Source organism: Cornus florida, unplaced genomic scaffold (genome assembly GCF_030987335.1).
Source record: "Cornus florida cultivar Cherokee Brave unplaced genomic scaffold, ASM3098733v1 CherokeeBrave_3.0.0_Hap2_Chr04, whole genome shotgun sequence".
NCBI classification, from domain to species: domain Eukaryota; kingdom Viridiplantae; phylum Streptophyta; class Magnoliopsida; order Cornales; family Cornaceae; genus Cornus; species Cornus florida.
In genome coordinates this window covers 43,309,898-43,332,735 of record NW_026775574.1, presented here as the reverse complement: position 1 = coordinate 43,332,735, position 22,838 = coordinate 43,309,898, and positions in this window count along the sequence as shown.

The window sequence follows — 22,838 nt, the reverse complement described above, 5'->3', positions numbered from 1 at the left end:
CCTCATTTAAAGGGGAATTCAATTATTTGAAAACTTGTGCTTTGGAATTGGAAAAGAAAGTAAAAGCCGCATGTTGAGAATCCAATTCACTTTCACTGAAGCTAGAGTTGATTTCCATTCAAGAGATGATAATTGAGTTATTTATATAGACTTTGATGTTGATGCATGTATGTGGAAATGTATTTAGCTAATTTTTGTATCAATGCTTCATATATGCAAGGTAGTCTTCCCAATGACCCCATCTCCAGCTCTTTTTCTATTTCAAGTTATTTTTGAGCAATGTATATATCTTATTTTACCATGGATGATATTTTTGTAGTAGCAAGCCCATGGTTGTCTTTTCATTAAGTTTTTCATTGTAGTTTTGCTAAGGGACTAGCAAAATGTAAGTTTGGGGGTGTGATAAGCACCGAATATTGTATATTCAAGCGTCCTAAATTGTATTAGTAAAGTCCGTTGTATATTAATTTATGTAGATTATCTTCATTTCTATGTTTTTATGCATTTTCAGGTTCATTGGCCAAAATGGAACAAGAATAAGGCCTTGTGGAATCTTGAGCAACAAAAGGTGCCAATGCTGAATTCTGGCAGCAGTAGAACCTGGACTTTTCTCCCCATTTTGACCTTCCAAACTCAAGAACTGGACTTTCCTCATAACATGAACAATTTATAGCTCTAAATTAGCTTTCTAAATCTTCAAACAGTTTGTCATTCGGAGCTCGGAGCAGAGAGTTATCGCCTTGTTACCAGAGGTGCGCAGAACTGCCTGGCAGCAATGAAATTCTGACTTAATCTTCATTTTTGACCAACCATCCTTGAGAATTGGATCTCCACCAAAACATAAAATATTTAGAGCTCTGAACTAGCTTTCTAAATCTTCAAACGGTTCATCATTCAGAGTTCGGAGCGCAAAGTTATGGCTGTTTAACCAAAGTAGGTCTGGGCGGAGCAAGTGAAGCATGGAGCTTTTTACACTAAATTCGAGTGCTCGAGGCCTTGCTTAGAGTGCTCGAATTTTGGGCAGAATGCCCTTTGGAAATGGCTCATTTCAGCCCACTTGCACCTTGGTTTCTTCATTTTGTTTTCCTCTTTAATGAAGTGGTTGGAGATGTTGGTTGGTGGCCTTTTGGTGGTAGATAAGAGGGATAAGAGCCACACAATATCATTAAGCTTCATTTTCTACAAGATGAGAGGAGAGAGAAGAGAGCAAAGGAATGAGAGTTCTTGGAGCAAGAAAGGAGAGCTCGAAAATGGAAGGAGGATCCATGGTTCTTCTTCATTCTAAGGCTCCCATGTGTAACTAACTCCTCCTCTAGGGAGGTAATGGAACCCCTCATTGTAAGCATGCTTTACTTTTGATTCTAGTTTGGGAAAAATAATGTATTTTTGTGGTGATTCCATAATCTAGAACTCTTACTTGATGTAATGAATTGATTTTGATTTAATGATCATGTTGGACCTACTTTCTTGTCTTAGAATGTATGTTTTCATGGTTGTATGGTTTACATTTTCATGGTGACAATGAAGATGAGATTTTTGGAATGGTTTTAATGGCATGTTGTTGAGAGATTTGATAGGCCATAGCTTAGGTTCTTCCTTTGATGGCTTATTCTTAATTCTTAGCTTCATGTGCTCTTATCATGTGATTGATGGTTTGACAATTTCTAGCTTAGTGAACATGTCTTAAATTACACTTTAGTTTAGGTAATTGAGCATGTAAAATCTTTGATAAATTGTTCTTGCCTATTGATTCCATGAATCCTTTGAAGGTAATGTAGTAACCATGAGTAACTACTTATCATAGCCACATATTTATGTTGTTTTTCCCCGAATGAATCATATTCTAGAATGTTTATATTGTCGGTGGTGAAGTTACTTCCCTAGTCTCTTTTACCGACATTTTATCTCTTTTAAATTCTTGCAAGTTCTATTTTATGCATCTTAATTTCATAGCTTTAGTGACAGACCAAGCAAACACCCTATTCCCCCTTATCATTCTAAAACGATTCTAGATGCTTAGGTTGCCTTAAACTAGCGCAGTCCCAGTGGTTCGACTTACCAGACCAATAGCCCTATTTTACAATGATTCGTGCTATTGCGAAGGTTGATGTTTAATTGACCAACCGATCAAGGGGCAAAATGGTTATTTCGCAAAAAGTGGATTTAGGTGCTACCGAGCACACCATTGGAAATACAATGACAAATTAGTCAAGTTCAAAAAAAAGTTTACACAATTTGGAGTCCGGACGAGGGAGAAAGGTCAAAATGATGTCGTGGCGGCCCGACGAGGACAACCCACCACTGTTGCAACTGAGAGTAAAAACAGGCATCTCGAAGGACATTTTTAGAAAAACTCAAAGAAGAAAACCCCCCTAAAATCAAGTTTCCTACCCCATCTAAGGGCGGAAACAAAAAAAATGCATTGTAAAATGCCCAAAATGCCCCCAAGAAAATCAGGTCAAGAGGATAAAAACTAATCCGAGCTACTGCCCAAGTTTTAGAAATAGGGCTACGGAAGGTTTTTAAATTGCCTAAATTGAAAATAAAATCTTAAAATGTACCCACAAGACCTCCGGAAGTTTCGGATCGGTCGTGATGATTTTCAAAAAAAAGTTGATGAATTGTACCAACTACATTTGTACTAAAAATTTGCAAAACCTGGCAGCAAGGATTTTTCGGAAAAATATTCATTTTTTAGGGCCAAGATGATATTTTCTGGAAAAACACAAACAAGAAATCTCCCTCAAAATTGAGTTTTCTACGTGAATCATGAGGAAAAATGAAAAAAACGCATTGTGATATACCCGAAATGCCCCTGGAACAGAATAGGGTAAAACTCCCTAAAAAAGCTACTTAGAGTTTTTGTTTCATCAAGGAAGGTATTGTTTGCCAAAGTGAGCATGCAAGTGTATGTAATATGATAAAATAGATGTGCTACAATGGCCTATGGCCTCATTACAATACATTTACAACATTTGACAAGTGAAACCTCCAAGTTAGAAAAATTACATTTCATAGACAAATCATAACTTGCATGTTGACAAGAATGCCTCTAAAGAAGCTCAACTCAGCAAATCACCCAAGTAATTGCAATCTCCAATCTTTTATCTTGTACCTGAAATATGCCCCAGTATCGTAGGGGTGAGTAACATAAAGCTACTCGTAGGATATGAGCATGCATCGACCTACATTTTACAAGTGTACATGATTTAATTATTGTGGTTCATTCCACCTAACGTCTATGTCAAGGTGAGACTCAGGGAGCATTCTAGCTATCTAAGATCATTTCTAGCATTAATCACCTTATTCATGCAATTTTAACAACATAGGGTCATGCTTACACAAAGCAACAACATAGGAGCATGCTTACACAAAGCAACAACATAGTGGTTCTCAAAGTTATCAACTTGAAGTCTAAAATACAACATTAACTAAATATAACAATTTAGCATAATTAGAATATCTAATACCACACATCAAGACATAAATTCTCTAGGTTATCAACTAGCAATCTAAAAGTGTGAAATCAACAAAATATATCAATTTAGTATGGATGTACTTAACAACATCAAATCGCCAATTACCAAAACCACAAGTCACAATTAAACATTGGTTGTCAACTTGGAATTGAATGCAAAATCAAATAGTGGAAGACTTGGACATCACAGCTCGAATTTTTGCCGAGACAAGGCAAATTTCGAGCTGCTAACCCCAGGCAGCCTACCCAACGCGCGAACTTTATAGGGCTAATTTAGAGCTACTAACCCCTAGGCAGCCTACCCAACGCGTAAACTTTTGACTTAGAGGACTCTTGTCCCCGTACTAGAGCCAAGCCCAAGCCATCACAGCTTAACAATGTCCCAAGCAACTCCAAAATAAATATGTTAACAACTTATATACGTATTAAACAGTACACGAAACTACCTTCATGCACAAGTAGGTTGTAACCACACAAACAACTATAGAATGACAATGTTGAATCTTCAGAGCGCGATTCGTTACGCGTTATAATAACATCACATGTCGAATCTTCAGTGTGCGATTCGCTACACGCTATAACAATATAATCCAATATTGAAAACATAATTTATAAATCTATTACAAGTCTAAAATCATGCTTCAAACATACTATCAATGCGAATTTTAGGATTTAATCATTAAAACAATAGAAACGAAATTTAATCGAATAAACTAATTAAATTCCCTAGCTTTCAAATCTCAATCAAATGGCCCCTAATCAATGCATATTATACAATATAGCATAGTATATACATACATTCACTAAAATCTCAATTAGGCCAATGGCACAACAAGGTAGAATTTAATTATATCATGATAATTAAACTTCTAAATTTCAAAGCAACTTCAAATGGTCCTAATTTAATATATACTAGTACACAAGTCTTAGTCATCATGATTATCAAGTAAAAAAACTTAATTGGGCCAAGGGAACCATTAAATAGATTTTAATTAATCATTTAATTTAAAATCTCTAGATTTTCATACTCGACCAAATACTCCAAAATTAAAGTATGTTAACAAATATTTTAAGACTTAATTTAAATGCATACTGCAAGTTCATTTCATGAAAAATATGGCCATGGGTTTTAATCTTTCACCAAAGATAAATATTAAATAAAAAGTTGAATTCTCATTCAATTAATCAAAATTTATTATATGTTAACAAACATATTAAAACATGATTTTCTAGTATGCCACAATTCCATTCTAAGTTATACACATCCTTGTGAATTAAATTTCATACAAAGAAGTAATTAATACTAATTTTTTAGAATTGATACAAGGCATGCAATTAAGTTGTATAATCATGCTAAACACTCAATACAACACACACAAAAGCCTAGAACATCCCCTACCTCAATTTGAGATGAAAATCTCAAAAGCCACCAAATGGAAACCGCTCCGAATCCGACGAAACTTCTAGGTTTTGTCGGGGACTACACCGTGCACATAACCACCAAGGAAGCCCCATCAAAATCACAACTTGACTTCAAACCCATACTCAAAGAATGGTTAGAAATCAGTTCTAATAAGGGTGAAAGAATCGCGTAGTCAACACGAACACTAAACGCAAAGGCCTTTCTATATTCTGACGAAGGAATGAAGCTCAAAAGAGGAGAGAGATGGTGGCAGCCTCCCTTGGGCTGCCATGAAAGCTTCAGGTCGTGCAAGAGAGTGGGGAAGATGAAAAAATAAATTATCTCACCCCCTGTTGGTGTAAAATTTCGTTCAACCAATAATGATTAAGAAAAATAAAACAACTCACTCAATCAATAGTAAAAATAAACAAGGACAATATATCTCGAAGCGTAGAATTGCTTGATCCCTTTATTGGAGGTCTAAGCCTCTATTTATATACAAAAGATTGTAAAATTATGGTAGGACTCGCGTTGCTTGCCCTCCAATTCTTTCTATATAAACATTATTTACTAATAGAGTTCTTTCCGTTGTCTAATTTTCCATACATAGAACTTGCCTTGTACAGAACTTCCTATCTCAGAATTTTCCTTCTACGGTAAATCCTTCAACTGATAGGACTTGTGCATTCTTGAATAACTGGGCTGAACATACTTTGATCTAGCTGGGCTTGAGTAACGGACCAGATGTTAAATATTAACCAGTTGGGCCGATGACCTCTTGATTCGGCCTTGATGGAGGCTGGAGGACAAATAACAATGGTCTTGGGCTAAAAATACCCTCAATTTGGGCTTGAGCATGATGGGCTTTATATGTCCTTGGAGTGTAGATATGTGTAGTGATGACGTGTGCACTTTTTATTGGAGGGAGTTTTTTTTCCCTCTACACTTTGCCCCAAATTTCATTTTTAATTGAGTGACGGCTCCCATTAAAGAGGAAATTGAGACCGGTTTTTTACTTTGCTTCAGAAACGGTTTGAGGTCTTTCATTATTACTCCGTCATACAAGATTCTGCAAGAGTTATATTCGCCTTCGCTGCACTCCTGCGTTCTTCATTCCATCGCCTTGTCAGGTTAGTTTTTTTCCGCATCTTTCTCTTCAATCTTTCATTATGAGTACTTCATCTACTCCCAAATGTATAGACATTGGGGATTCTGAATCCACACCTTTATCTTCCCCCGTTCGCATTAGGGCCCCCCCTCCTAGGGTTTCTACAGATCATCTTTCGTTGAATCAATTAGGTACTTCCCCCCTTCCAACCGAGACATCCACCTCAGGCTCTGATAATGTTCTTACTCATGAAGAGAGGAAAGCAATCATCTCTATTCGCCGCATCAAGTTCTCTATTGCTTCGGTAATGGAAGAATTTGATAATAGTGAGGGAGTAGAAATTGCAGAATATCCCAAGGGTGCCGATTTTACCTCCGGCGAGGGAATTAAAGAGAGTGAATTGCTTCTTTCGGTAGGGCATCTTAACGCCCTCTGGTTCCCTCTTTATCCCTTCTATCATTTAGTTTTCAACAAGTTAGGTCTTGCCCCCCTTCAGGTAAATCCTAATTTCTTTCGCATCCTTCGGCACTGTTGGTGCGCCAGAAATTAGAGGCTCTGGATTTGACCTTTGCCAACCTTCTGCTTACTTACAATATATCTAAGCATGGGACCGAGCCTGGTCGCTTCTTTTTTACCTCTCCCCTTCATCAGAGGATATGCACGAACCTTCCTTCATCCGAAAAGAAGTGGAAAGAAAGGATGGTTATAGTTAAAGGAAAATGGTTCATGCCCCAATCAATTACGCTCCCCATCCCGCGTAAGTTCAGGAAATTAGGTATAGAATACTTAACCTCCCTTCATACCAAGTGTTCTGGCTATTTTCCTTGCCAAGTCTTAATGTTTCGCTGTACTTATGAGTTTCTTGGTGTTTTTTCAGCTACATTCCCATCCTCCGTAGCAAGGAACAAACTTTATTTTCTTGAGGAACGAGTCTGGAGTGACCCCTCGCCTATCGAGGACCTGCTAACTTTCAAACCTCAAGGATATTGCCTCCAGTGCTGTTGCTGCAGACCTCATGGATCTGTCTCTACCATCCTTTGACAGTTTCCCCATGACTGAGGAGGAGATACGGAGGGATGAGGCTTTAAAAAAGAAAGCCGAAGATGCCCAACCCTTGGTCGTTATTAGATCTACTGAGGGTGAGGTGGAGGCTGAGGAACCACGAATGAAGAAATCTCGCCTCAACCCCCCATCCTCTGGCAAGGGCAAGGTCCCTTCTAAAAGCAGAGGGAAAAAGGCTGGAGAGGCCGAACCTGAAGATGAAGTCAGGGCATTTGTTCTGGCTAAGACTGGGGCTCCTTGGACTCCTTCCTTCACTAGGGCTGACAAGTCAGTCCTGCATTCAGGGGATTCTGTGATCACAGACCCTTCAGCTGCACTGGCGGTGGCTCGAGGGATGTGGCCCCCAAAGGACGAGGAAGCCATCAGCCAAATGGGGTTGGAACAACTACTCCCCTCTGCCCCGGTCTGGGCCATAGAGGTTCGCATTGCTCCTTCAGAATTATGTTACTCTTGCTTGCTTATGTTTCCATTTATGCTTATATTTGTTCCTCTGTTATACAGAGTCTATACCACACCATGGCCCTCTGCGCCACTGCTGAAGCCTAATCCCTCTCCATCAAGAAGTTGGAAAAGGATCTTGACAATGCAGAGAAGAGGGCCACCACTGCCTCTACCAATCTGAAGATAGCTTCTGAAGCCAAGGATGTGTATAAGAGGTAGTTAGCTGCCTCTGAGGCTAAGGTGGATTCTCTTCAGGCCGAAGTTCAACGCTTGACCGAGGCTCTTACTACTTGCTTCAAGGCGGGGAAGCAAATGCAGGGGCGCTACTCCTGTCTGGCACACCTGGCTAGTGCTAAAGCATTCTGGTCTGGCTATAATCAGGGCTCAGGCCCTAGGACGATGGATCGGGACGCTTTTGACAAGCAGGTGGGGGTGCACTTCCCATATGATAAAGGGCCAGAGGCTTTGGAAGCTGAAATCCGCTTTGCCGAGATGGTGAAGGCGCACCTGAAGGGTACTCCTAGCTCTTCTGCCCCTGCGGCTTCAATTTCTCCTACCCCAAGTCCTACTGTAGTGGATGCTTTTGAATCTACTCCCTTCGATCCGAAAAGGAAGTAGAACCATGTATTTTGTTTTTATTGACAGTATGTTTGGGATAATGAATATAATTTTTTGTTTTAGGCTTTCAATACCTGATTTGTTTTTGCTGTATGCTTTTGATACTGTTCATATTTTTCTGACTGGTAATGTTTTTATGACAAACAAAACACATTGTCTTTATGCTTCGGATTTATGCTATCCGAGAAAAAGCAAGGATGGTGGGAAGAAGGAGATCCTTTTAATAGTTTAGTTGATATCTCAGGATGATTCATATGGACAATGATTTAACTATTAAGTGAACTCTCCTTGCCTTTGACTTGCCTGCAGTAGACGTATACATACTCTTTCCTTCTCGTGTGTTCCTGATGTGGGGTGGATCAGGATGAACTTATGATATATCCACATCCACAGGGTATTAAACACTTGGAGTCCGTAGGAAAGAGTTCTGATCCGGGCACCAGAGGTCTGAAGCGAATTATTCCTCGGCACTGAATGTGGAGGAATATTGCTGAATAGGACACTTAGGGTCCGAAGCTGTCTCGCACACTTAGGATTCGAGGCGAATTGTCCCTCGGCACTGAGTCGTGGAGGAATAGTGTTGAATAGGACACTTAGGGTCCGAAGCTGTCTCGGACACTTAGGATCCGAGGCGAATTAAACACTCCCTGGCGTGGAGCCGGAGGGGAGGTTTTGCCGAGCTGGACACTTAGGGTCCGAGGCGAGATTTTTGCCGAGCCGAACACTTAAGGTCCGAGGCGAGATTTTTGCCGAGCTGAACACTTAGGGTCCGAGGCGAGATTTTTGCGGAGCCAGACATCTAGGGTCCGAGGCGAATGTCCTACTCCCCGGTGCTGAGCCTGAGGGGAGGTTTAAATGAATTACTCCCCGGCGCTGAGCCAGAGAGGAGGTTTTGCTGAGCCGGACACTCAAGGTCTGAGGCGAATGAACTACTCCCCGGCGCTGAGCCTGAGGGGAGGTTAAATGAATTACTCCCCGGCACTGAGCCTGAGGGGAGGTTTTGCCGAACCAAACACTTAGGGTCCGAGGCGACTGAACTACTCCCCGGCGCTGAGCCTGAGGGGAGGTTTAAATGAATTACTCCCCGGCGCTGAGCCTGAGGGGAGGTTTTGCCGAACCGGACACTTAGGGTCCGAGGCGAATGAACTACTCCCCGGCGCTGAGCCTGAGGGGAGGTTAAATGAATTACTCCCCAGCGCTAAGCCTGAGGAGAGGTTTTGCCGAACTGGACACTTAGGGTCCGAGGCAAATGAACTACTCCACGGCGCTGAGCCTGAGGGGAGGTTGAAATGAATTACTCCCCGGCACTGAGCCAGAGGGGAGGTTTTGTCGAGCCTGACACTCAAGGTCCGAGGCGAATGAACTACTCCCCAGCGCTAAGCCTGAGGGGAGGTTAAATGAATTACTCCCCGGCGCTGAGCCTGAGGGGAGGTTTTGCCGAACCGGACACTTAGGGTCTGAGGCAAATGAACTACTCCACGGCGCTGAGCCTGAGGGGAAGTTTGTTTATATTTTCTCTCAAACAACTTATCATGAGGCCGAGGATTCAAAAATGATAAGAGGCCAAGAAAGCGAGTAACAGTAGCTATGAAGTTTCCTATTTGTTGACTTTGGAGACTTTCCTCCTCCACTGATACTCCCTTCTTGGCAACCAAATGTTGTGGACCACGTATATATGAACCGCATTTCTTTTCTATTTCTATCCGATGTGGGATATAGACTAAATTTTGTCAAAAAGGTCGGTGTAAGGAATGCCTCTGGTATCGAGCTTGACAGGCTTAAATACCAGTGGGCCCTCCTTACACCGTAATTAACTATTTGAATATTCCCATATATAACAGAATGTAGCACATACTTTTTTGTCGATGTGGGATAGAAAGTTTTAAGCATAGGCCATAACTCATGTTTTGTTTTGTTTTTTTTTTTTTTTTTTTTTTCTTAAAAATCATTGTGGCGAATGCTTTTTAGCAGCTTGCTTCTAATTGCATAAAAATTGCATAGTGCGACTTGGCATGCATAAAAATTGCCTAATGCGATGCATGCATAAAAGTTTCATAATCATAGAGTAGTATGGCCCCCATTTTTATAGAAAGAAATAAATAGAGCAGAGTTGTACTGAATATAGAAGCAAAATAAAAAAAAGTTTGGCTGACTGTGGACATACTCAGCCTTATTTGTGAAGAATTTGTAGCAAAATTGACAAACTTAACTGATGGAAATACCTTTCAAGGTGTATTGTGTTCCAAGGACGCGCAATGGGACGTCCGCCAGCTTCGGTCAAACGATATGCTCCTTTGCCCACTACTTCGGTAACCCTGTAGGGTCCGGTCCAATTAGGTTCCAGTTTCTTTACATGAGCTGTCTCTTGCTTCAAAACCCAATCGCCTACCACAAAGCTCCTGAATCTGACGCGTTTGTTATAATTGTTACACACCTGCTGTTGGTATGCCGCGAGCCGAATTGCTGCTGCATCTCTCTTTTCGTCCACAAGATCAAGGCTATGTTCGAGTTGTTGCTCATTGTTCCCTTCCAGTACCAAGGATGTCCGAAGGGTTGGGATTATGGACACGGTAGGAATGACAGCTTCGGATCCATATGCCATAGCAAATGGGCTTTCTCCCGTGGGTCGTCTTGGAGTGGTTCGATAGGCCCAGAGCACTTGAGGGAGATTCTCGTACCATTTTGTCTTCAATTTCTCCAATTTTTTCTTTAAGCACCCAAATATCGTGCGATTAGTTATTTCAGCTTGCCCATTGCCTTGTGGATGACTAACTGCAGCAAATTTTTGCAGGATTCCATGTTCGCTAAAGAACTTTCTTGTACTTCTGTTATCGAGGTTCTTACCATTATCCATTACGATGACTTTTGGTACCCCAAACCGGCAAATAATGTTGCTCCAAATGAAATGCTTTACTTCTTCGTGGGTGACGCTAGAGAAGGCTTCAGCTTCCACCCACTTGGTGAAGTAATCCGTAGCCAGAAGCACATGCTCCTTTTTTTCCATGGTTTTGGGTAACGGTCCTACTACATCAATCCCCCATTGGGCGAATGGCCATGGATTAGCCATGGCGTGCAAACCTTCGGCAGGTTGATGCTTTATTGGACCATGGTGCTGACACTTGTCACATCTTCTTGAGTATTCTTCGGCATTCCGAGCCAAGTATGGCCAAAAATAACCTTGGGTTAGAATTTTGTGTGCAAGGGATCTTCCTCCCGAGTGATTTCCACAATCTCCTTCATGAATTTGTTTTAGAATTGTGAGAGCCTCAGTAGGGGTTAAACACTTGAGATAAGGATCGGAGAATGACCTTCGGTACAACTGGTTATTGATGATTGAGTACTTAGCCGCGGTAAGCCTAAGCTTCCTTGCCTCAACTTTTTGATTTGGGAGAACTCCCTCCTTGAGGTAGGCCTCGATTGGATCAATCCAGCATGGCTCGCGTGGAACTTCCGGGATCACCATCACCTCTTGCCGGGGATTAATGCTGGGTTCTTCGAGAACATCGATTGGAACAAGCCGAATCAACTCTTCGTCTGAAGATGATGCGGCTGCGGCCAATTGATCTGCTTCGGCATTTTCATCTCGTGGTACCTGATGGAATTTGATTTGATCGAACTCCCGGATGGCACTCTCTACAACATCTTTGTATGACTTCATACGTTCCTCCTTAGGATAATAGTGCCCTGTCACTTGATTGATCACAAGCTGTGAGTCACTAAAAACTTTTAAACACCGTACCTGTAGCTGTTTAGCTAGCCGAAGTCCGGCAAGTAACGCCTCATAGTCAGCCTCGTTATTAGTAGCTGGGAAATCTAGCAAAATTGACTGCTGCAGCTTGGTACCCTCGGGTGTTGTGATGTCAATCCCGGGCCCTGCCCTTTTCTGGTTGGAAGAGCCATCAACCCGTAATTCCCAGTACGGCTCTTGAAGTGTCGGTTCCCCAGATTGATCTTCATACTCTAGTAGGAAATCCGCTACTGACTGCCCCTTGTGAGATACCTTCGGTGCATAGGTGATATTAAAAGAGCTAAGTTCAATAGCCCATTTTGTAATTCGACCAGACAAGTCTGGTTTAACTAGGATAGCCCGTATAGGGTGATTTGTAAGTACCACTATGCTGTGAGACTCGAAGTAATGTCGAAGTTTCCTCTTGGCATAAATTAACGCTAGGATTACCTTTTCCGTCTTGTTGTACCGTGTCTCGGCATCCGTCATCGTTTTGCTTGTGTAAAAGATTGGGTGCTGAACCTTGCCTCCTTCTTTGATCAACACTGCGCTTGTTGCTACAGCTGATACTGCCAAGTACAGGATGAGAGTGTCTCCGGGCGTTGGAGCAGAAAGGATTGGAGGTTTTGTCATGTAGCTTTTCAACTGATTGAGAGCTTCCTGCTGCTGAGGTCCCCACATATCTTTGTTTTTGGATCGAATAGCATCAAAGAAAGGTTTATACTTATCAGATAATCGGGATATGAACCAGCTGAGAGCCGCAATTCGGCCAGTTAGAACTTGCACTTCCCTGCGGGTTTTTGGCTCTTAGTTCTGTATGAGTGTCTTTGCCTGAGCTGGGCTTACTTCTATTCCTCTTTTATTTACAATGTGCCCGAGGAACTGTCCTGACGAGATGGCGAAGGAGCACTTGGTGGGGTTCAGCTTCATATTGTACCTCTTGAGAGTATCAAAGACATCCTGGAGGTGTTTCAGGTGGTCCTCTTTCCGTATACTTTTGACCACCATATCATCGATATAGGCTTCAACTGTATTCCCCAGTAGATTATTGAAAATTTTATTGACAAGTCGCTAGTAGGTGGCTCCGGCATTCTTTAGACCGAAGGGCATCACTCTGTAGCAGTAAGTGCCCGTCTCTGTGATGAAAGCGGTTTTCTCCTCATCTTCAAGATTCATGGGAATCTGATTATAGCCGGAGTATGCATCGAGGAATGTGAGCCTCTCATAACCTGTCGTAGCATCCACCATTTGATCAATCTTGGGCAGAGGGAAGCTATCTTTTGGGCAAGCTTTGTTAAGGTTGGTATAATCTACGCATACCCTCTATTTCCCATTCTTCTTTTGAACGACTACTACATTTGAGAGCCATTATGGGTATTGCACCTCTCGAATGAATCCTGCTTGTAATAGTTTATTTACTTCCTCGGTTATTATGCGATTCCGTTCAGGTGCGAACCGTCGGTGCCTCTGCTTGACTGGCCTGAATTCTGGGTTAACCCTCAAACTATGGCATGAGACCGTAGGATCGATCCCCACCATGTCCGAGTGATCCCAGGCAAAGACATCCGAATTGCCCCGAATGACCCTGATCAATGCTTCTTTCTCTTCAGCTGTGCAAGATGAGCCAATGTAGGTGACCTTCTGAGGGTCTCCGAGGACTACCTCTATAGCTTCGAGCCTCGGTAGGTGCTTCAGCCTCGGCTTCTTCCTCTGCCTTGAGATACTTGGGCAGAGGATACTGTAACTGCTATTTGATTGCGTCTTTGGGATTCGCCTCTAACTGAGGTGATTTCGACGCCTTCTTTGCTTCATGTAGCGTTAGCATGTAACATTCTTTTGCAGCCACCTGGTCTGCCCAGAGGTCGATGACTTCCCTGCCATCTGAGGATAAACACCTCATTACTTGATAAAGGGTAGAGGGGACTCCGTTCATACGATGGATCCAACCTCTCCCCATAATGAGGTTATAAGATAGATGAATCTCTGTCACGACAAAGTTCTCCTTCAGAGTCCTCTTTGCTGTAGTAACAGATAGATCGATCACCCCAAGCGGATTCACCTTAATACCATCAAATCCCATTAGGGGGCTGGAAGTTGGCCTGATGGACGATGGTGAAACCCCCAACTGATCAAAAGCTGCTTTTGTAATGATGTTAGCGCTACTTCCCGGATCTATCAGCACCCTCCTGATCATATAATTCGCTACCAGGAGGCTAATGACCAAGGGGTCCTCATGCGGGCGTTGGACTCTAGACAGATCGTTGTTACCGAATCCAATGTTGATGCTGCCTGGTGCAACCGTGTTTACCGAAGACAATCTTCGTAACTTATGAGCCTCTCTCAGCCTGGATCTGTACAACTCTTCAGACTCTTCATCATCCTCTGACCTTCTGTGTATGGCATGGATAACCTTTACCTAATTGCCCTCTACCCGTCGAGGGTTAACCTCTCGAGGTTTTACGTACTCCTTCGTGGCGAGATACTCCACCAACTCTCCTCTCGCTATCATGCTTTCTACCTGTCGCTAAAGGGACCTACAGTCATTGGTGGTATGCCCATAGTCTCTATGGTAGGCACAATGTTTGCTTTTGTCCCTCTGCTCCAAGGGTTGTTTCATGGGATGAGGAGTTGCGAACCTCGTCTTATTCTCTTGGAATAGGCGCGCTAAGGTAGTACGGAGAGGGGTAAGCCTGTCCTCTGTCCTTCGCCTCTTCTCAGGCGCTTGGGTGACTTGTGTGGCGGTATGAGGAACCTTCTGCATCCTTGTGCTTGCAGCTTTCTCTCGAGACTTGTTTTCCAATGTGATGAGGGTAGCGTGCTGTGCACGGTGGGCTACGTTTTCCTCCAACCGAATGTAGATTTGTGCCCTAGCGTTCAAAGTCTGCATATCCGGGGGGGAATATTTGATCAAAGATGTGTGAAACTTGGTTCCCTGGATCATTGCCAACTTAAATGTTTCGATTGCCGTGGCAGGGTGGCAATCTACTATCTCCGAGGCTTCCATGTTAAACCTGGATAAGAAATCTTGCAAAGTTTCTCCCTTCCTTTGCCTTATGGTGAAAAGGCTGGCGATACTTTTCTTCTGCTTCTTATTTTTGCAATACTGGGCTAAGAACATAGTGCATAAGGTCTCATAATCAGAGATAGACTTGTGTGGTCTATTCCTGAACCATTCTAACACTGCTCTGGTTAAACTGGTAGGAAAAACCTTACACATCCACGGATCGTTATGATCGTCCAGTGCCATCTTTTGCGCATAATGATCGAGGTGCCGAGAGGAGTCTCCTGCCCCATCGAACTGGGCGAAGGATGGCATAGTAAACTTCTTTGGTCTCTCCACAAGGTACACATCGTCAGTAAAGGGGGTCTTAACCAAGGAGTTCTTGTGCTCTCTAGCCATCTCGGCTAGTGTCTAAACTCTTAATAGCTTCTTTTCGTCGAAGGCATCTTGTACGCGTGCGCCATCTGGAACGCCATTGGACCATACCGTAAGCCTATGGTTGGACTCGGCCTGTTCGTCCTGTGTACGATGCGGGAGATTATTTGAAGCAATCGCCTCGGACCTCGTCCCTTGTTTTTGCTGAACCTCATTAGGTCGAGCCCCGTTGGGTGGTGTCCCGTTGGCCGGAGGCTCGTGAACTGGAGGTAAATTCTGGGTGGGGGGTGGTGCTGTAGCATCGCCTGGTGGTGGTTGTGGCGTTAGCCTGGCCATTGCCGTGTACAGCGTATGAGTCTGCTGCTGAAGCGCAGCTATCTGGGCGACACTCGTATCGTTTGCTTGCCGAAGTGTCTCAAATTGGTGCAAGAACTCCTCTCGCATCTTTTGCATCAATTCTATCTGTTGATTCATTGCTGACTCTCCGTTTGACATTCCAGATACGACTAAAGATTTGATTTGAAGAACAAGTGGGAGTATATTTTTATACGATTCCCACAGACGGTGCCAAAGTGTAGGTGCAAAATTTCGCTCAACCAATAATGATTAAGAAAAATAAAACAACTCACTCAATCAATAGTAAAAATAAACAAGAACAATATATCTCGGAAGCGTAGAATTGCTTGATCCCTCTATTGGGGGTCTAAGCCTCTATTTATATACAAAAGATTGTAAAATTATGGTAGGACTCGCGTTGCTTGCCCTCCAATTCTTTCTATATAAACATTCTTTACTAATAGAGTTCTTTCCGTTGTCTAATTTTCCATACATAGAACTTGCCTTGTACAGAACTTCCTATCTCAGAATTTTCTTTCTATGGTAAATCCTTCAACTGATAGGACTTGTGCATTCTTGAATAACTGGGCTGAACATACTTTGATCTAGCTGGGCTTGAGTAATGGACCGGATGTTAAATATTAACCAGTTGGGCCGATGACCTCTTGATTCGGCCTTGATGGAGGCTGGAGGCTGGAGGACAAATAACAATGGTCTTGGGCTAAAAATACCCTCAATTTGGGCTTGAGCATGATAGGCCTTATATGTCCTTGGAGTGTAGATATGTGTAGTGATGACGTGTGCGCTTTTTATTGGAGGGAGTTTTTTTTCCCTCCACACCCCCCTTTTATAGAAATCTCAAAAAGTGCCTAGAACGGGCCCCGCCGGGTCCGAAAAAGTGAAATTTTAGCAGACGTACTCAAATGACAAAACTCTATGAATGAAAAAGATTCAAATGAGAAAATATGAACAACGGAAGAAACGGTGTCAAAAACCGAGTCCCGAGCAAAAAGTTATGCCTTAAACAAGTTTGGCGCTAACCGGGGCCAGAAACCCTGAAACTGGAAAACAATGACTAGAAGGAATTTCTAAGAGTACAAAACTCGATGAAAAGTGAAAATGAATCCCGTACGAGGATCCATGCTCAAAACAAGGCATTTAGCAATAACTATCATTAATTGCATACTGGCCCCTCCAAAAAGTGAAAACTGCACTAATGGCCCAGAATGAAAATATCTTCCAAAAATATTTTCTTAAAAACCCCTGAAATAAAATATCTTCAAAAGATATTTACGAAAAACACCCCAAGAAAAGAAAATAATTTCAAAGAATTTTGCATCTATGCCCCTATGGACACCGGGAGTAACCAGAGTACTTTCTTGTAAAAGTAAAGATACGTATTTCGTGGAAACCACTCAAGATGGAGATACATGAAGTCAAAAACCAACTCCGAACACAAGAAGTGTGGTTACACCAACAAAGTGTCAAACGGGAAAAAGACAAAATAGGGAAAAGGACGAAATAGGGAAAAGAACGAAAAGTGAATAGTATCAAAAAACGAAAAATGTGGGAACGACTCGGTCCTTAAAGGAAGTTATCAATCCACAGAAAAGAGTCTTAGAAATCACTCTAGAGCACTCGAGATAACACTAAGCGAAGAGGAACTGAACTCAGAAAGGAAAGACAACGGAAAAAAAATATCCGTGAAAATCCGGGTCATTACAACATGTTTCCCCTTATTATTTATACATTGAATGTCTAGAATGGTGATGTTTAGTGGTGACCTCTAGACCCCAAGACCTCACTCTCTTGTTTCAAAATTTCATTTAAATTGCTTATTTTAAATTGAACTTGTTTAGTTTAATTTGTAGTCTAATCAACCAAACACACTATCTCTTATTCACTCGACCTACTAACCCTATACATTGTTTCCATTGCTAGTGCCTAAAATCCCTTGGGACGTTCCCTACTCACCCTAGCTATATTTTTAGTTAGAGGTAGAAGTGGCATTTATAAATTTAAAACTTGGCCACACTATTTTGCACATCTTTAAATGTTGGTGCGACGACAACACCAAGTTTTTGGCACCATTGCCGGGGTTTCAAATTGGCAACGCCGTGTTTTGGAAACAAATAGGAATTAGTACTCTTTTGATCGTGTCTTTACTTTATTTTACTTTTGTTATTTATTGTGTTTGTTTATATTTGATTAGGTGCATTCAGCAAGAAAGTTGAGCAAAGGAGAATTGAAAGCAAAGAAGCCAAGTGAAGCTAAGTAAAAGCACAAAAAGGAGCTACAATCTAAAAATATGCAAAGCATAGCAAGGCTTGAAACTTGAAAGTTTAATTGAAGTTGCTTAAACACCCTTTGTGAGACCTTTCTAACTCAATCTCTAGTTAAATCGTCGGCTCGCGTGGTAGCAAGTTTTTTAACTCTTAGATAAATCGTGAGCCCGCGTGGAGGCAATTTACTTTTCTTTGCATGTTGTTCAAGCATGGGAGTATGGGATCATTGTATGTGGAGATTTGTTGATTGATTTGTTGTGGGGGAGAAGTGATTGTTTTGATTTTTGTGAGGTCTTAACCCACCCTTCGTCATCCTAATGGAAAATCTAGAGGGTCATCTTATTTATTTAGACCCAAATTTCATGAAACACCCACCTCTCAACCAATTTCCTCCCGGAGTTCGAGCTCCAATTCATCCAATGGTCCTTCGTGATCATTATAATCTCTATGAATACTATGCACCAACTTGTATCATGTTTCCTAATTTTGGAGCCGATCAATATGAGATTAAGCTCGAGACAATTCAAATGTGTCTACTTTTCTATGGCTTAGATGGTGAGGAACCATATAAACATCTTGATGAATTCCTTGAAATATGCTCTACCGTGAGGTCCATGAATGTTCCGGAAGAAGTTTTTAGGCTACTTCTCTTCCCTTTCACTCTTAAAAATAAGGCTAAACATTGGTTCAACAACTTAGGGGAAAATTCAATAACTTCTTGGGTACAAATGCAAAATAAATTTTTAAAGAAATTTTATCTCGTGAGTTTAACCAATGTTATGCGAACTTTTATTCGTGAATTTTCTCAAAGGGAAAGAGAACTTTTGCATAAGGCTTGAGAAAGATTGAATGACTTGTTAAGGAAATGCCCACACCATGGCATTCCTAAATGGCAAGTAGTTCAATATTTCTATGAAAGTCTATCCGACATTCACATGGACATAGTTGATACCTCATGTGGAGGATCATATTTTGGGAAACATGAAGATGATGTTTAGCACCTTTTTGAGAAAATGAATGAAAATTCATTACATAAGTGTCACACTTCTCGGTTGAGTCATGATTCGAATAACAAAAAGAAAAATTTGAAAGTGTGTCAAATTGAGAGTCCAATGGAGATTGTTGCCGAGGTCAAAACTCTCACTCAAAAACTTGATCAATTTTTATTGAGTCAAAAACTGGCAAATCAATCATCTCCTCTTCTTAATCATCATCTTCATCATTCTTGTAAGCCATGTATGACTTGTTCAAGTGTATTGCATACTACTTCTAATTATCCCCATGGACATGCGCTTGATGAACACTATGAATAAGTCAATGCCACATTTGCTCACCCTCTATCAAATGCTTATGTTCTAGTGTGGAGTGAACATTCAAATCCGTTTCAAGCTAAAAAATTTCAAAACTGATATATTCCACCTCATCAAAGAAATAAAGGTTCAAGGGGATTTGTCTCACCTTCTTCTTTTCATCAAAGAATGAATCATTTCTCTCATCCTCAAGCTTATAATTCTCAAAGTAGCTCTAATCATCCTTATGCACTTTCTAGCAACCCCATATTTGAAGATAAGGTCTTAGTGGCTTTGGGTAGTTTGGAAATGAATACAAATTTGTTGCATTCTCATTCTCAATCAATATCAAAACTTAAATCTCAAATAGGGATGATAGCTAATGCATTAAATGCGAGAGAGATGGGTAAATTACCTAGCCAACCCGAAAGGAACCCTAAAGCCCAATATTTTGTGGAAGCAAACTCTACATCAGGGTGTCCTTCCTAAAAACAAGTGCAAGCCATTACTACTTTGAGAAGTGGTAGGCAAGTTGACAATAGGGTTGAACAAACAAGAGAAGATAGTGAACCGATGCAACCAAAAGTTGACACCTGTCTCATTTCCAATCCTACTTCTACTTCCTTGGATGAAAATGTCACCATCAAGAACTTACAACCCTCTTCATCATTTCTTCAAGTTGCAAGGTCTTATGAGCCAAAAGCTCCATTTCCTTATGCTTTAAAAGAAACTTCGCCTTTCGGGAGGCAAGAAGGAAAAATCCATGACATGATGGAGGTCTTTAAGCAAGTCAACATAAATCTTCCTCTCTTGGATGCAATTAGGCAAATTCCGCCTTATGTAAAATTTTTGAAAGATCTTTGCACACAAAAGAGAAAAAGCAAGGGACAAGGCCCTAAGAAAGTGTTCCTAATGGAATAAGTGAGGTCCATTATCTAACATAACACCCCACCTAATTTCAAAGATCCCGGTGCTCCGACCATTTCATATGTGATTAGAACCCATGAAGTTCGTTGAGCTCTTCTTGACTAAGGGGCAAGTGTTAATTTGATTCCTTACTTCGTGTATGTCCAACTAGGATTGAATGAATTGAAGCCAACCTCGGTGGTGCTTCAACTAGCCGATAGATCTATCAAAATGCCTAGGGGCATGATTGAGGACATACTCATCAAGGTTGACAAGTTTTACTTCGTGGTCAATTTTGTGGTTCTTGATACTAAACCGGTTGCTAATCCCACCAATCACATCCTAATCATCTTAGAAGGCTATTTCTTGCTACCGCAAATGCAACTATCAATTTTAGATCCAGGGTTATGGACCTTTCTTTTGGTAACATGATGGTTAAGCTTAACGTATTCAATGCATGTCGATATCCCATTGATGAAGACGAGTGCTGCTTCATAGATGTCTTAGATGAGATTGTGGAGAAGTCCATTCCTTCAATGGTAATAAAAAAACCAACTGAGAACAATCATTCATCTCTTTTAGCCGAGGATCCTCTTGCATCTTGTCTCCTTGAAATGCATAAAAGTTGTGGATTTGACAATAAGGGATCAATGAGTGAGATTAATGCATTAATGGAATCCGTTGCGAGTTAGGATTTCCCACCAATGAAAGCTCCACAAGAACCTCTTCCTCCACTCTCTAGCACTCCACCGGTCCCGTCTTTGGTATCTTCACCCATTCTTGAGCTTAAAACTCTCCTTCCCGATCTTAAGTACGCCTTTCTAGGCCCGAAAGAGACTCTTCCAGTCAACATCTCTTCAAATCTTGAAAAAGATCAAAAGAATTCTCTTTTGGATGTGCTTAAAGAAAATAAGGAAGCTGTTGATGAAGTGTGGCAGATCTAAAGGGAATTAACCCTTTTATTTGTATGCATCGCATTCTTATGGAAGAGGATGCAAAACCCTTTAGATATGCCCAAAGGAGATTGAATCCCAACATGAAAGAAGTAGTTAAAAAAGAAGTTGTTAAGCTTTTAGATGCCGGTATCATTTATCCAATCTCTGATAGTAAATGGGTGAGCCCAACTCAAGTAGTTCCCAAGAAATCAGGGATTACGATGGTTGAAAATGCAAAAGGTGAGGCAATTTCTAAGTGTACCGCCAATTCATAGAGTGTATGCATTGACTGCCGCAAATTGAATGCCACTATTAGAAAAGATCATTTCCCTTTGCCATTTATTGATCAGATCCTATTGAGATTGGCCGAGCAACAATATTATTACTTTCTTGATGGCTATTTGGGTTACAATCATGTAGCCCTTGACCCCTTAGACCAAGAGAAAACTACATTTACTTGTCCTTTTGTCACATTTGCTTATAGACGAATGCCATTTGGTTTTTGCAATGCCCCAACCACATTTCAAAGGTGTATGATGTTAATTTTTTCGGACATGGTGGAAGAGTATCTTGAGGTCTTTATGGATGATTTTTCTGTCTTTGGGCCTTCATTTGATGCATGCCTCAAAAATCTAAATTTGGTGCTTAGAAGATGTCTTGAAATAAACCTTGTTCTAAGTTGGGAAAAGAGCCATTTCATAGTTCAAGAAGGTATTATTTTGGTCACGTCATCTTAAAAAAAAGGAATTGAAGTGGATAAAATGAAAGTTGAGCTCATTTCTGTATTGCCTCCACCTTCTACGGTGAGAGGGGTTCACTCCTTTCTAGGTTATGTCGGCTTTTATTGCCGTTTCATCAAAGACTTTAACAAAATTGCTAGACCCTTGTGCAATCTTCTCGCCAAGAAAACTCCTTGTGTCTTTGATCAAGCATGCCTTGATGCTTTTCATAAATTATGTGACTTATTGTCATCTACTCCTATTATACAACCTCCTAATTGTTCCTTACCATTTAAAATCATGTGTGATGCTTCTGATTATGCCATGGGAGCGGTTTTAGGGCAAAAGGTAGGAAAACTTCCATGTGCTGTATACTATGCAAGCAAGACCCTCTCAGGAGCTCAATTGAATTACTCCACTACCGAGAAGGAATTACTTGCTGTAGTGTATACTCTTGACAAATTTTGGTCCTACCTCTTAGGGTTAAAAGTCATTGTCTATTCTGATCATGCTGCTTTAAGGCATCTTTTGACTAAGAAGGAAACAAAGCCTCATTTGATAAGATGGATTTTGCTTCTTCAAGAATTCAATTTTGAAATCAAAGATAAGAAAGGCACCGAAAATTTGGTTGCCGATCATCTTTCTAGATTAGTGGCAGAATCTTCCTTGAGTCCACCAATTCATGATTCATTTCCAGATGAACAACCATTCCAAGTTTCTAATGGACAAATGCCTTGGTTTCCCGACATTGTGAATTTTCTGGCAATTAGTAAACTTCCGACCAATTGGTCAAAGTAAGAGAAGAAGTGTTTCTTTGCTAGCATTCGGAATTACTATTGGGAAGATCCCATTTTGTTCCGATATTATCCAGATCAAATTATAAGAAGATGTATTCCAAAGAGCAAAATTCCAAGTGTGCTTGTGTTTTGTCATACCCTTGCACGTGGTGGGCATTTTAGTGCGAAGAAGACCACCTTAAAGGTGCTTCAAAGTGGGCTATTTTGGCCCACTATCCATAGAAATGCCTACAATTTTTGTAAGCAATGCGAGAGATGTTAAAAAATGGGATCGATGTCAAGAAGGGACATGATGCCCTTAACAAATATCCTTATGGTTGAAATCTTTGCTATTTGGGGCATTGATTTTATGGGTCCTT